General features: G+C 36.2%; 1 long non-coding RNA gene across 2 annotated transcripts; it reads right to left on the reverse strand.

The window, feature by feature from the left end:
• Positions 1–10,313: 10,313 nt before the first annotated feature.
• LOC139873441 (uncharacterized) lies at positions 10,314–12,687 on the reverse strand. 2 transcript variants are annotated; one of them, XR_011767345.1, is made up of 5 exons: positions 12,577–12,687; positions 12,287–12,485; positions 11,793–11,915; positions 10,730–10,861; positions 10,314–10,616 (listed from the first exon to the last, which is right to left on the reverse strand). It is a non-coding gene; the product is annotated as an uncharacterized lncRNA (long non-coding RNA). The 2 variants fall into 2 exon arrangements; XR_011767344.1 differs by lacking the exons at positions 12,287–12,485; positions 12,577–12,687 and having other exon boundaries at positions 11,793–12,273.
• Positions 12,688–17,257: the final 4,570 nt, after the last annotated feature.

Raw genomic sequence — 17,257 nt, forward strand, 5'->3', positions numbered from 1 at the left:
TTTAACCTCTAAACGCATACTCGCTCGTATTTTACACAAAACCCATTCCATGGTTGACCAAGTTTGACTTTATTGCTAAAACACCAAATTTTAACCTAAAATCACTTCTCGCGAGTAATTACATTAAAAGCATCATTTAACACTTAACAAAAGCGTTTAACATCCAATTAATCCAAATTAGTGTCATCCGCAATTTTGACCCAATTCAAATTGCTCATTTTGACCAAAGTCATAAAACGCCCCAAAATCACTAACGACTAGTGATTATATTTTCAAGACAACCACTAACACTTAAATCAAGTATTTACCTACTTGATTTACCAAAACTTGATTTAAAACTTAATTTGACAATGAATTGAGCTTACTTGTCCCAAAATACCCATTCGACCCGTTTTTACCTAAATTAGGGTTTACACCCAAAAACCAAGTCAACACAAGTGTTCTAAGGTTTAACCAACATACGCAAGATCCAAACTTACAATTTAATCAATCGAAACCCTAAGTCACCCATTTAGGCTTACTTACATGAATTTTACCCAAAACCCCCAAATTTCACAATAAAATGGGTTTATAACTCTAACTAACACAAACCCTAACTCAAACAAGAAATCAAACACTACAATTCGGATTAGGGTTTACCTCAAGCACCAAAACGAGCTCTAGTAGCTAGAAACACCAAGGAGAACCAAAACCCGCTTCCAATTTGGGCAAAAATCACCATCTTCATCACTAACTCAAGCTTCCTCTCTCTAGAAAACTCATCTCTCTCTCTAAGATTGGGAGTGTTTGAATGGATGTCAAAATGATCCAAAAGTGGATCTAAAACTGATATTAAAGCCTCAAATCCGTCCATAAGTGAAAGGACCAAAGTACCCCTCATTTAACTCATTAAAAGGCTGAAAAGTACCAGAACGTGCCTATTGTCGCGCCGCGGAGCAGGTTTGTCGCGCCGTGGCCCAAAGGGTGATTTTAGAACATGTTTTTCAAGCTTTCTGACCTTCAACATAGGCATTTGTCGCGCCGCGGAGCAATTTGTCGCGCCGTGACAATTGCCTGTTTCATCCGAACTTCAGCAAACTTGTTTTGGCCATAACTTTTTGACCGTAACTCCGTTTTCGATGAATCAAATATCGTTGGAAACGTAATAAGATTTCCTTTCTAATGGTAAGGTTTTGAAATGTCAACTCAAACTTTATTTGGGATCGAAAAGGTACGTACACATCATGTAACTCAAACAACGTCCAGTTTTCTTCGACATTCGAACAAGCAACACGTGTACGCTTGGTACACTTCATGCACTCATCGTACAATCATCTTTATACTATTATACAACCAAGTATGAACATTCTAAAGATCAATCAAGTACCTCAGACATGTATGAAGAAAAACGGGATGTTACAACTCTCCCCCACTTAAATTCAATCACGTCCTCGTGATCCTAGTCACTTAACTAATCCGAACCTACACTCTATAGTCCTCCGACACACATCCAAACTCGATGTCTGCAACAATTCCATTAACAATTTCCATTAATCCGAAGTTTTCACCACACGCTAATAATCCCTAGCGTGCATTACCGCAACAAGCGATATTTCACGCGCTCAACGTTCAAGCTGCCTCCATTAAAACTCTGCACTTTAACAGTCCATAACGCAACACTCAACCGGTCAATCAAGTATGTTCTCTATTTCAAGAACCAACCTCCCTCATTTCCGCAACCGGATTATTCCTTCAACGAAGAAATTTTGGTATCACCAAAATAATCACTCTAGGGAACACAAACTTTCCCATCGATCGATCCGCACACGATCTCCAGTCTCTGGATTAATCCAGGACGACAATAATACACCACGAACTAGGAAAATCATCAACACTCGACACAGGGTTTCTCCTCCAAACCCTACAACGCATCCATACCCTACGGCTCCTTAGTACTAGCATGGAAACTATTCGTGTACTAGAATCCTGTCAATGGCGAATTATTATCCCGACAATTCGCAATTCGTCACACGACCCTTAAAATATTCACCGACGTCGGGTGAACCCTACTACCTAGACCGTCCATAAAGGATGGCCTTGACATTTCAATGCAACCAACACGTCACATCACTAGGGAACACACCCCTGCAAAGAAACAATATCCGCGTATCTCTATGTGAGACAATCGGAACCGTCGCTCCGCGCCTCACAATCGTCCATAAAATGGAATAATCCACTGACGATTTCCACGATCACGTTTCCCGAAAGGGAATATATAGTATCCATACCGAAATCGAACTCGTACCTACTCAACAGCACTATCCGGGTTTCGCACCAACCCAATTTTCATCACGAGAGCACCCGCAACGACAGTTACATTCTCTCAGGTCCGTGATCTCACACTTCACACTTGGTCTCATACCGCACTTGGTACTGCACGACCACCTTATACAAGAAGACTTACACTTCACTTGATCTAACACCACCGGAGATTCCTCGGGCGGCAGCAAAAACTCCCCCACTTAGGATTTATCTCTCCATTCTCACCGCCAAGATGATAACATCCCGCGGAATTGTAATTTCACGTCATACCTGACCATTCTCACCGTTGGTCATAAACATCAAATCACTGCAAATTCACTTTAGGCTCTTAGAGCCGACATGTACTATCACTTGAGACGTCGTACACGCGACGACATCGCACCGTCATACCACAAATCATAATTTATAGCTCTTCATCGTTCGCAAAGCGAACTCCACCAAAGTCCCACACACGCCTCTATGACTAGGCATATGCCACTCCGATAAATCATTCGTGCATCTCAGTCGAGATCACCCGACCTTCTACGCAACGAACCATTATCAACAATTACTCACTCTCATGGGGAAGAGTGACCAATCCGACACAATAATTGCATCGACCGCAATATCAACGCTTCATCATAACCTTCGACCTAATCGACCATTAAGCCCATCACCGGATCACCGGTCATCCTTACTCGTCCATCACATAAGAGCAACAAGATTCGCTCATCTGCCACTTCATAAGAAGTATTTACTGCAATGCTCCTAAACTTCGACTTTTGCAACCGTCGAATTACTATCACCCGTCGATTACTATTTAAAATCTTCGATGCTTCCAAAGGGTATCTCACAAGCACCCTAAGCACAAAGTGATCACACCATCACCGGAGTTGAACATTACACTAGCAGGTATAAGAAGGCACCTGACGCCGTGTCATGCAGACTCCCACCACAATCAACCGAATTTTAGAAACTCGACCTTTAGGTTCCATACGCCCGATGTCACCCGTCTCTCTATAATAATGACCTGGAGTCATACATACCCGACAAACCTTACGGTTTATCGTCTTATCGAAAATTCCTAGTGATCACACGCTACCCGCAATAGTCCACAAGGCCAAACGATATAGCCTCACGAAACCCTTCATCTAACACTAAAAAGATGCTCGGGAACACCAAGTCTTACACCCTTCTACATCTCGATAACACCACTACTACAAGGGATATTCCGTTAGGAATGTTACCCTACAATCCATAACGCACTAACGCAATCACCATCATACGGGTCCCACTCCCATGAGTTTAATGACCCAACGACTCCACGATTCGCCAATTCCAAGGCGACTCACAACAAGAATCCCAACACAATTCTCTAACCACACACTCTACCGAGTGTAACTCAAAACTACAATCATTAGACTTATTGCATTCCATTACGAAATTCAAGTCTTCGCCGCACACACGCACACGTAAATCGGTCATCCTAGTTACGATAGGTAACTAAAACCAATAACATTCTCAACAGCACACCCACTACTTAGGGTGACTAAGCACGTGCCAAACTCGTGAGCTGCTCACTCACCTTAGCTAACCGAATCCAGCGTAACACTTCCCGACTCGTAAAGAACTCAACGTGACAACAAACACATCACTCGAGACCACTATATCCTAGGAACCAATAAAAGATTCCTAACACGTCCCGTTCTACCCCAACCATGCCACGTTTCCTCCGTTCGGTACTTGTCATGTCATGCTTAGTGTCAAGATACACTTTCGTAATAATGGTGATCGGTCATTATTACAAATGTGTACCTTACCATTTCCACACGGTTACGCAAAGTACTTTACCCGGACTGACGCAACATTCACACAAAATAACACGCGATAAATTCTGGTACCCGAATGACCAAATTCCTTACGTGAACTTGATCACTCAAAACCGTCAAACATACGAATCTCTCAGATAGATTCATTCCTAGGATACCACCCAAAAGATACCTGTATATATATATACACCTATATACAATATAATAATAAATGTACACAAGTACACTGCAACCACAAGTCAACCTACATCCTAGGTGACTATCACTAAAACAATGTCCACGTTCGCCTACTTACATTAGGCACTAGCTATCTAAGGCACTAATTCACACACGAAATAAGGCCCCACATAATCACACTTTTGACAAAAATAAGTCCTAGTTAGTCACCTACTCTAAGGCACTAACAAATCTCAATCCGACCCGTATTCCTACAAGTCCCGCAAATAACGCACATCCGTCAAAAGTCTAAGACTAGGCACCTATTCCAAGGTCACCTAATTCCCTTAGACTATGCTCTGATACCACTTGAAACAACCCCAAACCGTTTAACCAAAAACGGAGTACTTTTTTTTTTTTTTTGTTAGGTCCCATTAATATAATACATTTTCAACTCTGTTTTAATCGAAACATAACATCATAAGGATACGTTTAACAATCTATCATGACCCTTGGCACACAAATTACACTTTACAAAATCATTTGTAATAATGACCCGATCACAAGAAATACGGGTTAAGACTCAATTGCCCAACCCGATACCAAGAGCATAATCCCGAGGATCTACAAAATCCCCAATCCACATCCATATCCGAAAGCTACCCCATCGAGCCCAAGCGCTACTACGCAACTAGTCTATCAACTAGCTAGCTTCACAATCACAATACCTGTAAAAAGGTAAACAACGAGAGGGGTAAGCTAACGCTTAGTGAATGCAATAATTATACATATACATATATAATCTACTTACTTGCAAACACTTACACAATACCGCATACAAGCTAGCAATTCGACAGCCATGCAAACATCATGCATAAACTACTATCCACAATTCACAAGAAGCTAGCAACAACAATAGCATATAGTTCACAATTTAATATGCTAAATACAAATTCACTCAACCATGGTTAACCAATCGTACAAGGGAACGGTACTTGAAAGACCATCGGAGTTCATAACATCCATTAGTGTTACTTAAACACCGCGTAATCACTAATCCCCCGGGTGATGTCTTGAACACCGCGACTAACTCACCCCCATGACAATGTGGCGTCTTGAACACCGCGACGATTCCACATGTCAATCAAAACAATGAGTGGTGTCTTGAACACCGCGACAATTCCACTCCCATGACAATGTGGTGTCTTGAACACCGCGACAATACCACATGTCAATCAAACAATGAGTAGTGTCTTGAGCACCGCGACAATGCTACTCGTTACTTAGAATGTGGTGTCTTGAACACCGTGACAATTCCACATTCATATCACACAAATAAATACATTATATACGTACACGCATAATTATTCCACTCACCTCGTGAACTCGAGCATTACAAACCATGCGCGAAATCTTCACCACATGCAACCGAGCAAGATTTTACCTATAATACGCATATAGGTATACACATAATCAACATACAATCCCATTTGGACTCTCGACCCGCCTAAATGAACAACAAGTGCAAAATATACCCTTTTGCACTTTTAACGTTACCCGAAGGTCCAAAACTAGCGAGACTAGTTCCCGCGTTCTCGAAATACCCAATTATGTCAACTTTAACCTCTAAATGCATACTCGCTCGTATTTTACACAAAACCCATTCCATGGTTGACCAAGTTTGACTTTATTGCTAAAACACCAAATTTTAACCTAAAATCACTTCTCGCGAGTAATTACATTAAAAGCATCATTTAACACTTAACAAAAGCGTTTAACATCCAATTAATCCAAATTAGTGTCATCCGCAATTTTGACCCAATTCAAATTGCTCATTTTGACCAAAGTCATAAAACGCCCCAAAATCACTAACGACTAGTGATTATATTTTCAAGACAACCACTAACACTTAAATCAAGTATTTACCTACTTGATTTACCAAAACTTGATTTAAAACTTAATTTGACAATGAATTGAGCTTACTTGTCCCAAAATACCCATTCGACCCGTTTTTACCTAAATTAGGGTTTACACCCAAAAACCAAGTCAACACAAGTGTTCTAAGGTTTAACCAACATACGCAAGATCCAAACTTACAATTTAATCAATCGAAACCCTAAGTCACCCATTTAGGCTTACTTACATGAATTTTACCCAAAACCCCCAAATTTCACAATAAAATGGGTTTATAACTCTAACTAACACAAACCCTAACTCAAACAAGAAATCAAACACTACAATTCGGATTAGGGTTTACCTCAAGCACCAAAACGAGCTCTAGTAGCTAGAAACACCAAGGAGAACCAAAACCCGCTTCCAATTTGGGCAAAAATCACCATCTTCATCACTAACTCAAGCTTCCTCTCTCTAGAAAACTCATCTCTCTCTCTAAGATTGGGAGTGTTTGAATGGATGTCAAAATGATCCAAAAGTGGATCTAAAACTGATATTAAAGCCTCAAATCCGTCCATAAGTGAAAGGACCAAAGTACCCCTCATTTAACTCATTAAAAGGCTGAAAAGTACCAGAACGTGCCTATTGTCGCGCCGAGGAGCAGGTTTGTCGCGCCGTGGCCCAAAGGGTGATTTTAGAACATGTTTTTCAAGCTTTCTGACCTTCAACATAGGCATTTGTCGCGCCGCGGAGCAATTTGTCGCGCCGTGACAATTGCCTGTTTCATCCGAACTTCAGCAAACTTGTTTTGGCCATAACTTTTTGACCGTAACTCCGTTTTCGATGAATCAAATATCGTTGGAAACGTAATAAGATTTCCTTTCTAATGGTAAGGTTTTGAAATGTCAACTCAAACTTTATTTGGGATCGAAAAGGTACGTACACATCAATGTAACTCAAACAACGTCCAGTTTTCTTCGACATTCGAACAAGCAACACGTGTACGCTTGGTACACTTCATGCACTCATCGTACAATCATCTTTATACTATTATACAACCAAGTATGAACATTCTAAAGATCAATCAAGTACCTCAGACATGTATGAAGAAAAACGGGATGTTACAGTACGAATTAATGGTCCGTGGAAAACTGTCGGCAGGAGGTAGATATTTATTATTCTTACACGTTCTCTTAATTGATATAATTGATATGTATTATTATTATATTAAATTACTTTAACATATATTCTAGAATATAGATAGATATATGTATTATATATATATATATATATATATATATATATATATATATATATATATATATATATATATATATATATATATATATATATATATATACATGATACGTTAGAAGAGAGGGAGATATGCAAGCTCGATCATCACACCACCGGTTCATCGCCCGGCAACCATCACTCACTTCCACTTTGTCAAAACCACCATGATCACCATAAACCACCATCATCAACCTTCACTCTCTCCCTCCCTCTCTTGATCGTGAACCCATCACCACTGCAATCACACGACAACCATCACTGGTACCTTACTTATGTTTATTTTTCTCTTCCGGATCAAACGATAAAACCCATGTCACCTTTTGTCCTTCATTGATACTACTACTTACGTTTTCCGTTTGCAATCCAAACCACCACCATCAATGATGAAGATAAACAGTGACGATACAAGGAAATTAAGTTAAATGATGATGTTTAGAAGCTGCTACGTTTGCTGTGCTACCCTCTGCTATTTCTGTTTCCTTTCTCTGTTAAAGAACACCAAAAACCCATACACGATCCGCGAAATTCTTGGACATTATTACTGTTGTTGCTGTTTTGTGTTTTAACAATCAAACCATTAACAACCAAAGCACCAACACAACACCATCACAAACCCACCTATTAAATCTGCTACAACTATGCTATTGTTTCTTTTTCCTGTTCTATCACAACCGTCACCCTACAAACAACCATTCGTCACCATAATTTTGATACCATTACTGTTTCTTTCCTGATCAAACCACAACTACAGAAAAATCACACCATCGAGCACGAGGTCATCAAACATCTCATTAAATCGTCACATGTTATTGCTGTTACTCGTTGTTTCTTGCTGAACAATTCAAAACCAAACATCTCTTTATAGTTTGAAACTGCAGTTACTTGCTGCGTGTTTTTTTTCTGTTTCTGGTTCCGTTTAACAATAGCCCAAACACCACCTTCAACGAACCTGTAACTATAGAAACCCACATCATCACCGTTGCTAGCCTGTTTCCGTTCCTATTTTCCTGATGCCAAAAACCCACAACATATGGACTGCTATTCGATTTTATTATTGGGTTATTATTTGGGCTTCATTAATTTAATGGGGCTTACAACTTGGGCAAGCTATTGGACTATGTATCCTATGGTTGGTGGGCCGAAAAGATAATAATACAAGTAATATGATAATGGATCGGGATGTTGATGATTATGATTATGGTTATGGTACGATGATGAAGATGACAAACATTCTAGTACTTGTTAAATAAATAATTGTGTGAATTATTACAAGAACTAAGTGACGGTTCAATGGTTAGGCGTGTGTTTATGGGTTAGCAGGAGGTCGTGGGTTCGAGTCCGGGCATAGGTGTTTATTTTGGAACTTTTTCTTCTTGAGAGGTTCGTGAATACGAGGCCAACCCTGCATTGTTCAGTTCCGTCGTATGCATATTTTTACTACAAAATATCGTATCGTGAGTTCATTTGATTCCCTTTTACTCTTTACATTTTTGGGACTGAGAATACATGCGTTGTTTTTACAACTGCTTTATTAAATGCTTTTGAAATATATTTTGAACTGAGAATACATGAAATGATTTTATAAATGTTTGACGAGATAGACACAAGCAAAACATTCCTCGAATGAATTATTATGCAGACAGAAGTTCGGTGGATTATTATTGAATTAGTTGGACGTGATAATTGCCACTAATTGTTGTGAATATTTTCCCCTGATTATTATTGCTTGGTAACCTAAGAATTAGAAACGGGTATGACCCTAATTCACGCGAATCCTAAAGGTAGCTACCGGGTTTAACACCCCCACCCAGAATGTTCACTAGACGGAAGGGCTAGTGGGCGTGGTGTTTAGTACTTCGAAGTTTATATATTATTGATGCGCATTATATGTTAAGGTTGGTTATCATGTTGAACAATGAAATCAAATTGAATGTTATGTATCGAGAAAATGATTTTTATACACAGGTTATGTATATTATTTTTGTGCACGAGATATGTGTACGGTTATTTAAAAATTGCGAGGCAACCTACGGGGGAGAAAAGGATACGAACCTACTCTGCTAAGCATTATGAAAAATGATTTTGTACACGAGATAGGTGTACTGTATTTAAATCTTGTGGTCTATCAAAATGATGAATTTTATTATTTATGATAAACTTATGAACTCACCAACCTTTTGGTTGACACTTGAAAACATGTTTATTCTCAGGTATGAAAGAAATCTTCTGCTGTGCATTTGCTCATTTTAGAGATATTACTTGGAGTCATTCATGGCATATTTCAAAAGACGTTGCATTCGAGTCGTTGAGTTCATCAAGATTATTATTAAGTCAATTATAGTTGGATGTATTATGAAATGGTACGCATGCCGTTAACTTTCCATGTGATGAAAGTTTGTCTTTTAAAAACGAATGCAATGTTTGTAAAATGTATCATTTAGAGGTCAAATACCTCGCAATGAAATCAACTATTGTGAATCGTTTATAATCGGTATGAACGGGTCCTTTTAGGTTGCGCTTCAACGACATCATTCTTTAGCCACGAAATAAATTTACAAACTAAACGCAATAAAATACATTGAAAACCAAATCTCCGACGCGAAGCGAGGGTTCAACAACTAGTTTTGACTATTTATCAATATATACTAGTAGCGGACTAATGTGTTTTGGTTCAAGTTTCATCATGTCGTTTTATAACATGCTTTAACACTACATATTATTTTATTTTTTTATTTGATGCGATGAGTTTTTTTTCTTCTTTTCCTTTGATTACTAGTGAAGTGACCCGTGAATTCACGGGTTTGGTTAAAAACCATTATGATAGATTGTTATCTTGGTACAGAAATATTTGGTTGAAATCACCTGTTTATTAGAAAGATTAATAACAAAAAATAAAGAATTAGTAGTAAATAGTTTGAAGAGATGAAAAAAAAATAGAATACTCATTTACCATCCACCACTTTAAATACAATGCATAAAAAACTATATCCATGCTCGCTACATTAGATGTTGGGAGGAAACCACGGGACCTTCTCTTCCTTCTTAGTCTGGTCAAGGGCATAAACACAAGAATGTAAAGCCATCAATCACCACCTTAATCCAAAATCAAGTTTAATCATAAGGTTGTCAATGTAGCTTTGTCCCATTTGTTTATGTCACCACCTTAATCCAAAATCAAGTTTAATCATCACTCTTTTCATAAAAGTATATTTTTATCATGATCATTGGTTCGATCATAAAAAAGCTCAATGGACATTAACGTATAGAGGTGTTACCTATTGACAATAGCTCCAGAAACAGCAAGATATAGTGCAGTCGAGAAGAAAGTTATGGAACAAATGATGGTTCTACCTTTCAGTTTGAAGGATGTCTTTATATTGTATTTTGCACCTTATTCACCTGTTGAACTTGAACATTCAAAGAATAAAAAATAAAAATAAAAAACAAAAAAAACTACAGGTAATATCTTAAAAACTTTATGATATCAACTACAAAAACATGCAGTTATGTATAAATACCAAATTCTACTACTACTCTAATAATATTTCACCTCCAGACTATATACTCATACGATTACTTCATACCGTTATTAAGTATAAATGTTTTATAAGTAAGTTTTATAGTGTAACTTATCTATGATTACTTGTAGAGTTCACACAATGTTATACGTATATAAATTGGTCACAACTCTTAACTGTAACCATTTAAAACAATCATGTCAATACTTAAAGAACCCACAATAAGCATAAATATGCTACCTAACCAAATGACCAATTTCAGTTTAGTGACCAAATGCAGTTTAACATAAATATGCCAAGTAACCCAAATGACCAAATTCAATTTAGTGACAGTTTATCATAAATATGATAAGTCACTCAAATAATCAATTTTAGTTTAGTATAAATATGCTAAGTGCCAAATGTAATATGCAAAGTCACCCAAATGACCAAATGCAGGTTAGCATAAATATGCTAAGTGACCCAAAAGACCAAATGTAATATCAGACACAAATGACCAATTTCAGTTTATGTAAATGTACTACACAAGTTCAAATTTGATACACCAAATAAACATCAGCTGCAAATGTAAATGTACTACAAATCAGACCCAAATGACCAAACAGTTTGCTAAGTGACCAAAATGTAAATGTCCTGCATAGTTAAAGCATCATGCAGGTTATGTGACGAAGATCACCCAATTTTTCCATTCCACAGGCCACCGATTTTTGTGAACTCCACACATAATAATCTTCGCTATTTTGATAAATTATTGTTCAGACTACATTAGTTCAAATATCTTAAAGTACAATTATGGTTAAAGAGATTATTATGAGCATACCTCATACGACCAGATTTAAAGTAAGGCACAATGAAAGATGGCGGGTTAAACTCGTCAAGGAAATTGTCGAGCAATGGATCTACGCATTTCAAAATGTTTTCCTCAACTCATGGTCATTGTCAACTGTATGCGAAGAAATTTTGTGCATCATCTTCAGGATCATGCAGGTTAAGTGCACTAATTTGATTTACATGATAACATTATTAATTAGAAACTTGATTAAATAAATGCCAGTAATAGTCACTTCTGAAGATATTAGTTTACTGACATATATGTAAAACTATTTTACCAAAGCTCTAATTTCTAGAGGTTTCCAAACAATAATTTGTGTTATAGCCTTTAATTATTTGTAGAAGGTATAGTAACTGAACTTCAGCGAAATCAGAATACTACGTTACTAAACTTACGAAACAGAAATCGCAAGAGGACATCAAATAACTTTTTAAAAAGAACGATCAAACATAAAATAGAGAGTAAGAAAAGGAAAAACTTACCGTTGTAACAAATGCCTGAGATGTTTCCAGTATTGTTGTTGTATAAATCGCAAGAAGAGAAAGAGATGATATTACCTAAGGAATTGAATCCATAATAGCAGAAAGTTGAAGATGGAGATTAAAATTGAAAACCCTATTCGCAAGTAGAACCCTAATCGCTAGTAGAACCCTAACGAAAAATTAATCTACAAATTGAACCCTGAAAATACAAATTGAAACCTTTTGAGAAAATTGAAGAAGATTATGAAAACTCAAAATAAAGAACTTGAGAAAGGGAAAGAAGAACTTACTGGTCCTGCTGAGAAAGTTGAGAAGATGCACATTGATGGCGTGCAAGGCAATTGAAGAAAGCTAAAATGTCAAGGAGAAAAGAAAGAGAATGGTTTACATCTCAATTGAAGGTAGAGAATAGGCGTGCATATAAGATTTTTAAGGCAATTTTGAAATTCTGAGGTTATCAAGAAATTGGCAGGATAGCAGATGAAGAAAAGCAAGCGTGCTTGTTTTTTGTATACTCACTCAGTCCCACTTCAAATGTCCACCTTTTCATTTTTGGTTGTCTCATATCAAATTTACGGAGGCAGTACTAATTATTGATTATTGATATTGATATATTTTTGATAGGCCAAATAAATCGTACTTTTTATTTTTTAATTCCTAATTAAAAATAATTAACATAATGATGTAAGCAAAAGTGATGATAGAATGGCATGTGTCCTTGATTATTTTTTAAGGTAAGGTTTTAATTATAAAATAATGTCATACAATTGGCATTTTACTAGCATAGAATAGATTACGAGTTTTTTTTCTTCTTTTAATCTCATTTTCTTTTTTTTACTTTTACTTTGTCCTTTTAATTAATTATTATTATTGTTATTAATATTAATATAATATTTATTTGTATTTACTTTTTTATCAATTTGATAGATAGATAGACTATTTATTATTACTTTACTACACACACTAACTATGGACACCGCCAGCCAATACGGCCCCACCACGTCAGCGAAAACTACTGTTAAACTTAGCAACTGCTGTAGCAACTGCTGTAGCAATTTGTCTTTTTTTTTCCCCACCAAAAAAAAAAAAACAATCTGCACAACACATTTTCATAAAAGGAAAAACTCCACAGACCAACCACCATCTGCTGCCGCTTCCGGAAACAAACAGCGTCGGCGACGAATTCTGGGATGAAATAACAGCCACAGCCACCAAGATCTGAGGAAGAAATTAATTTTTACATGATTAAATTAAAGGTAAAACAATTGAAAATTTTTCGTTTTTCTTCATTTCTCAAAATTTAAATTTTTTTCCCTTTTTCTTACATACATCAGTTATATATAGTATGTAAACATGAACAAATCAATTGAAATTTTTTAAACCAAGATCTGAGCGAAGCAATTGAAATTTTTACATACTAACTGATGCATAAAAAATTATACATGAACAAATCAAAGTTAAAACAAGAAAAGGAAAAAAAAAAGAAAAAAAAAAGGGACCCGATAAACATTCAGATCTGAAAAAAAATCAGATCTATGTATGGGGTGCGATGGTTGGGTGTAGAGCCAACGCCATAATCTAGCTCCGTTTACCACCGTTGTTGACCTCCGACCACCACCACCGTTAGATTCCGTTCACCACCATCGACCTTCAAAAACTCGGTCCATCACCGCCATCAACCATTGATCAACACCATTATCGTAGTCCTCCTTCCACAATTCAGGACATGGTAACGACGATGGTGACAGTTGTGGGTGCGATAGGAAATTTGAAAAAAAAAATTGGGCAGTTAAATAATGGGTATGATGAAGAAATAGATAGGAAATGAAAAGAGAGTTAAAAAGGAAAAAGTAGGTGAAAGTCAACAAAAGTAAGAAAGAAGCCACGATTTTTGTGAAGGATTCTTTCTTTTCTGTTTCATTTTCGTTTTATCATTTAATAAAAAATTAAATTAAATATAATCTTATATAAAATCAATGACAGTTGTATCGGCACTCGAATTTTGGTGAGGGAACTATTTAGTAGTCAACACTCTCCAACTTCTATCTACCTATAACATACGGAGTACATATACATTTATTTATATACTCCGTATTTATCAAATTCTAAGTGTTTTATATTTAGACATGTAAACTTTTAACCTATATATATATTTTTTTCCAAAGGCAACATTTTATTAGCACGAAAAATTAAGGAACAACACGAAGTTACAGTCCATTACAATGAGTTGAACGCTATGAAGAAGTCGAGAATAGTGTTGCAAAGATAGCAAGACAAAATAAACAATACATACACTAAATTAGCTAAACAATAGTAAAGAGGATTAGATAGCCATTGTAGCCATTCAATATTCTTATGCTTGCAACGCGATGAGATCGACTCGATTACGATTCTTCCAAATTAAGTAACCACAAGTCCACTCTAATGCTTGCCAAATATGAGTACCCACTAAAGATAGCGATTGATTGCATCTACCTTTGAAAGCCTCATTGATTTTAAGATTTACCACCGGACCCAAATTCCACCACTTGTAAACTCTCTCTCATAAATCCAACGAATGCCGACAAAAAATAATTGAATGTTCAATTGTCTCTATATCATCATCACATAAAGGACATCCAACGGTATTCAAGTCAACACCTCTTTTGTCGAGTTCGGTATGAACCGAAAAATGAAGGAGGATTTTAGGTGAGGTGTGAAGTACTGGATGGCGGTTGAAATAGGCTATGTCAGCTTGAATAGATTAGGGTATAATCTTTAAGATGAAGATGGTGATGTTTACGGATTATTTAATTTTTTGATTTATTGAAGGAAGTTTAGTGAGTATGGTAACACTTAATTATTTTTCAATAAATATATTTTGATAGGTGATTCTTTCACTAATTTTTTAATATATCGTAGCAAACACTGTAGCAATTTTTTTTTTTCAAACACAATACACCTCTTAACCCCACAAGGCTTCATGAATGCTATAGGTCGAAAACTGTCTAACGATATAGTAGCGTTAAAATGACACAAATCCGCCGCGAAGCGCGGACCACAAATCTAGTTAATGCTATATCACTACAAGAAAAAAAAACCTTTTAAGATTCCAAAAAAGTCTTATAATGTGACTTTTAAGTTGATAGGACTCTTATGAAAAGAGTTTTTTCAGAGCGAGGGGTCTTAAAAACATATTAAGACCTTATTTAAAGGTTCTATAATAAGACTGCATAGAGTCCTAAAAAATTTATGAAAACCTAAAAAATGTTCTCGCAAACATATAAAGATCTTATCATATGGTCATATAATGTGTCTGCTAATATCTAAAAAAACATATAAGAACCTTAGTAACTAAATAAATTTGGGTCATAAAAACATATTATGAATCTTAAAAAGGGTCCTAATACCCGAAATAAGTTTATGAACCCATGAGTAGGGTCATATACTATTATTAATAACAACACCAATGGGGTCCTAACAATATATTAAGACCTTTGAAAAGGGTTTCACTATCTCAAATAAGATTATAGAACCTTTTTAGAGAGTCCTAAAATGTTCCAATCTAGAACACGGAAAGAATTCTAAAACACATATTAGAACTCATAAAAAGTGACCTATTATCCCTAATATGTTTATGGAAACTTTTTCTAGGGTCTTATGCTATAGATAATTATAACAAAAATGAGTCCTAACAGCACATATTAGGACTTTTAATTAAGGCCCTAATATCCTAACCAAGATGATGATACCCTTTTTAGAGTCATATAATATAATTATTTACAATAAGAATGTCCTAAAAAACATATATTATGATCCATTAAAAATGTCCTAATATCCCAACTAAGATTATGAAACCCTTTTTTTGTAACACCCCAAATTTCAAGATATTTTTCTAGTAATTAATAAGTAACTTTTATTAACGTTTTATATGTATGATTTAAGAATAAATGTAAAAGAAAGGTTAGAAGTGACTTGAAATATTATTATTTTTAATAATAATATGTCTTGGTGGTCTCGGGTTAAAAATGCTAAGTCGAGTTGTTAAACGGTTGACTTGTCGATAATGAGTATTTCGGAGCTGTTTCGTATTTCGAGCATATCTTGCTCATAAAGTCTCGGATTGAGGTGATACAAAAATCCAGACGTTCGTTATTAAATATGTGACAACTTTCGTGTTTTAAGTTTTTCAAAATTCTGCCCTGATTGACGGGAAACGGGCCATATACGAGTTAAAATGGAGTTTGACAGCTTTTGTAAGTTGAGGGACTAGTTGTGTAAAAGTGTCAAAAACGTTTTTTGAACACCAAAATCAGATTGTGGAGCTCATTTTCAGCTCAAAGCAAATCTGGAAATTCACTCTCAAGTTCTAGAGAGAGAGTGTGACATTTTTAGAGAAAGAAAGAGGAAGAACATGGAGAGAAAAGAGTGATCTTGACTCATTTTACTTGGGTTCTTGTTCTAACTATCTAGGACTTCAATTTTAATGCTTTGGTAAGTTCTTAATCCGAATTTTATGTTTTCATTTCGTTCTTGAGGTTGAACTAGGGTTCTTGGTGAGTTAAACATCAAGTAAGTTGTAGTGTTACTTCTTTTGGGGCATGCATGTAAGGTGTTTGATGAAATGCCTCAAAGAAGAGTTGATGTTGATGATGATGATTTTAATTGTTAAAAAGGGTCCTTTTATTATGTATAACCTGAACTTAATCACTTAAAAGTGTTATGGTGCATTTTGGGTTGATATAGTGTCAATTGGGCAAAATTCGTATTTTGGACAGATTCGGTGTGTTGATTTCAAATGGTCATAACTTGCTCACCGTTTCTCCGTTTAAGGCGTGTGAGCACTTTTCGGAAAGGGCTTTGAGTGTCCTTTCCAATGAACAAGTTTTTAAATACTGAACGGAGACTTAAATGGGTCAGAATCTGCTGTGAATGTAGGGCTATCCAAATGGTGGAATTGTGTAAAGCTTGTATAAAGTATTATTGTTTGGA

Source organism: Rutidosis leptorrhynchoides, chromosome 10, assembly GCF_046630445.1.
Source record: "Rutidosis leptorrhynchoides isolate AG116_Rl617_1_P2 chromosome 10, CSIRO_AGI_Rlap_v1, whole genome shotgun sequence".
NCBI lineage: Eukaryota > Viridiplantae > Streptophyta > Magnoliopsida > Asterales > Asteraceae > Rutidosis > Rutidosis leptorrhynchoides.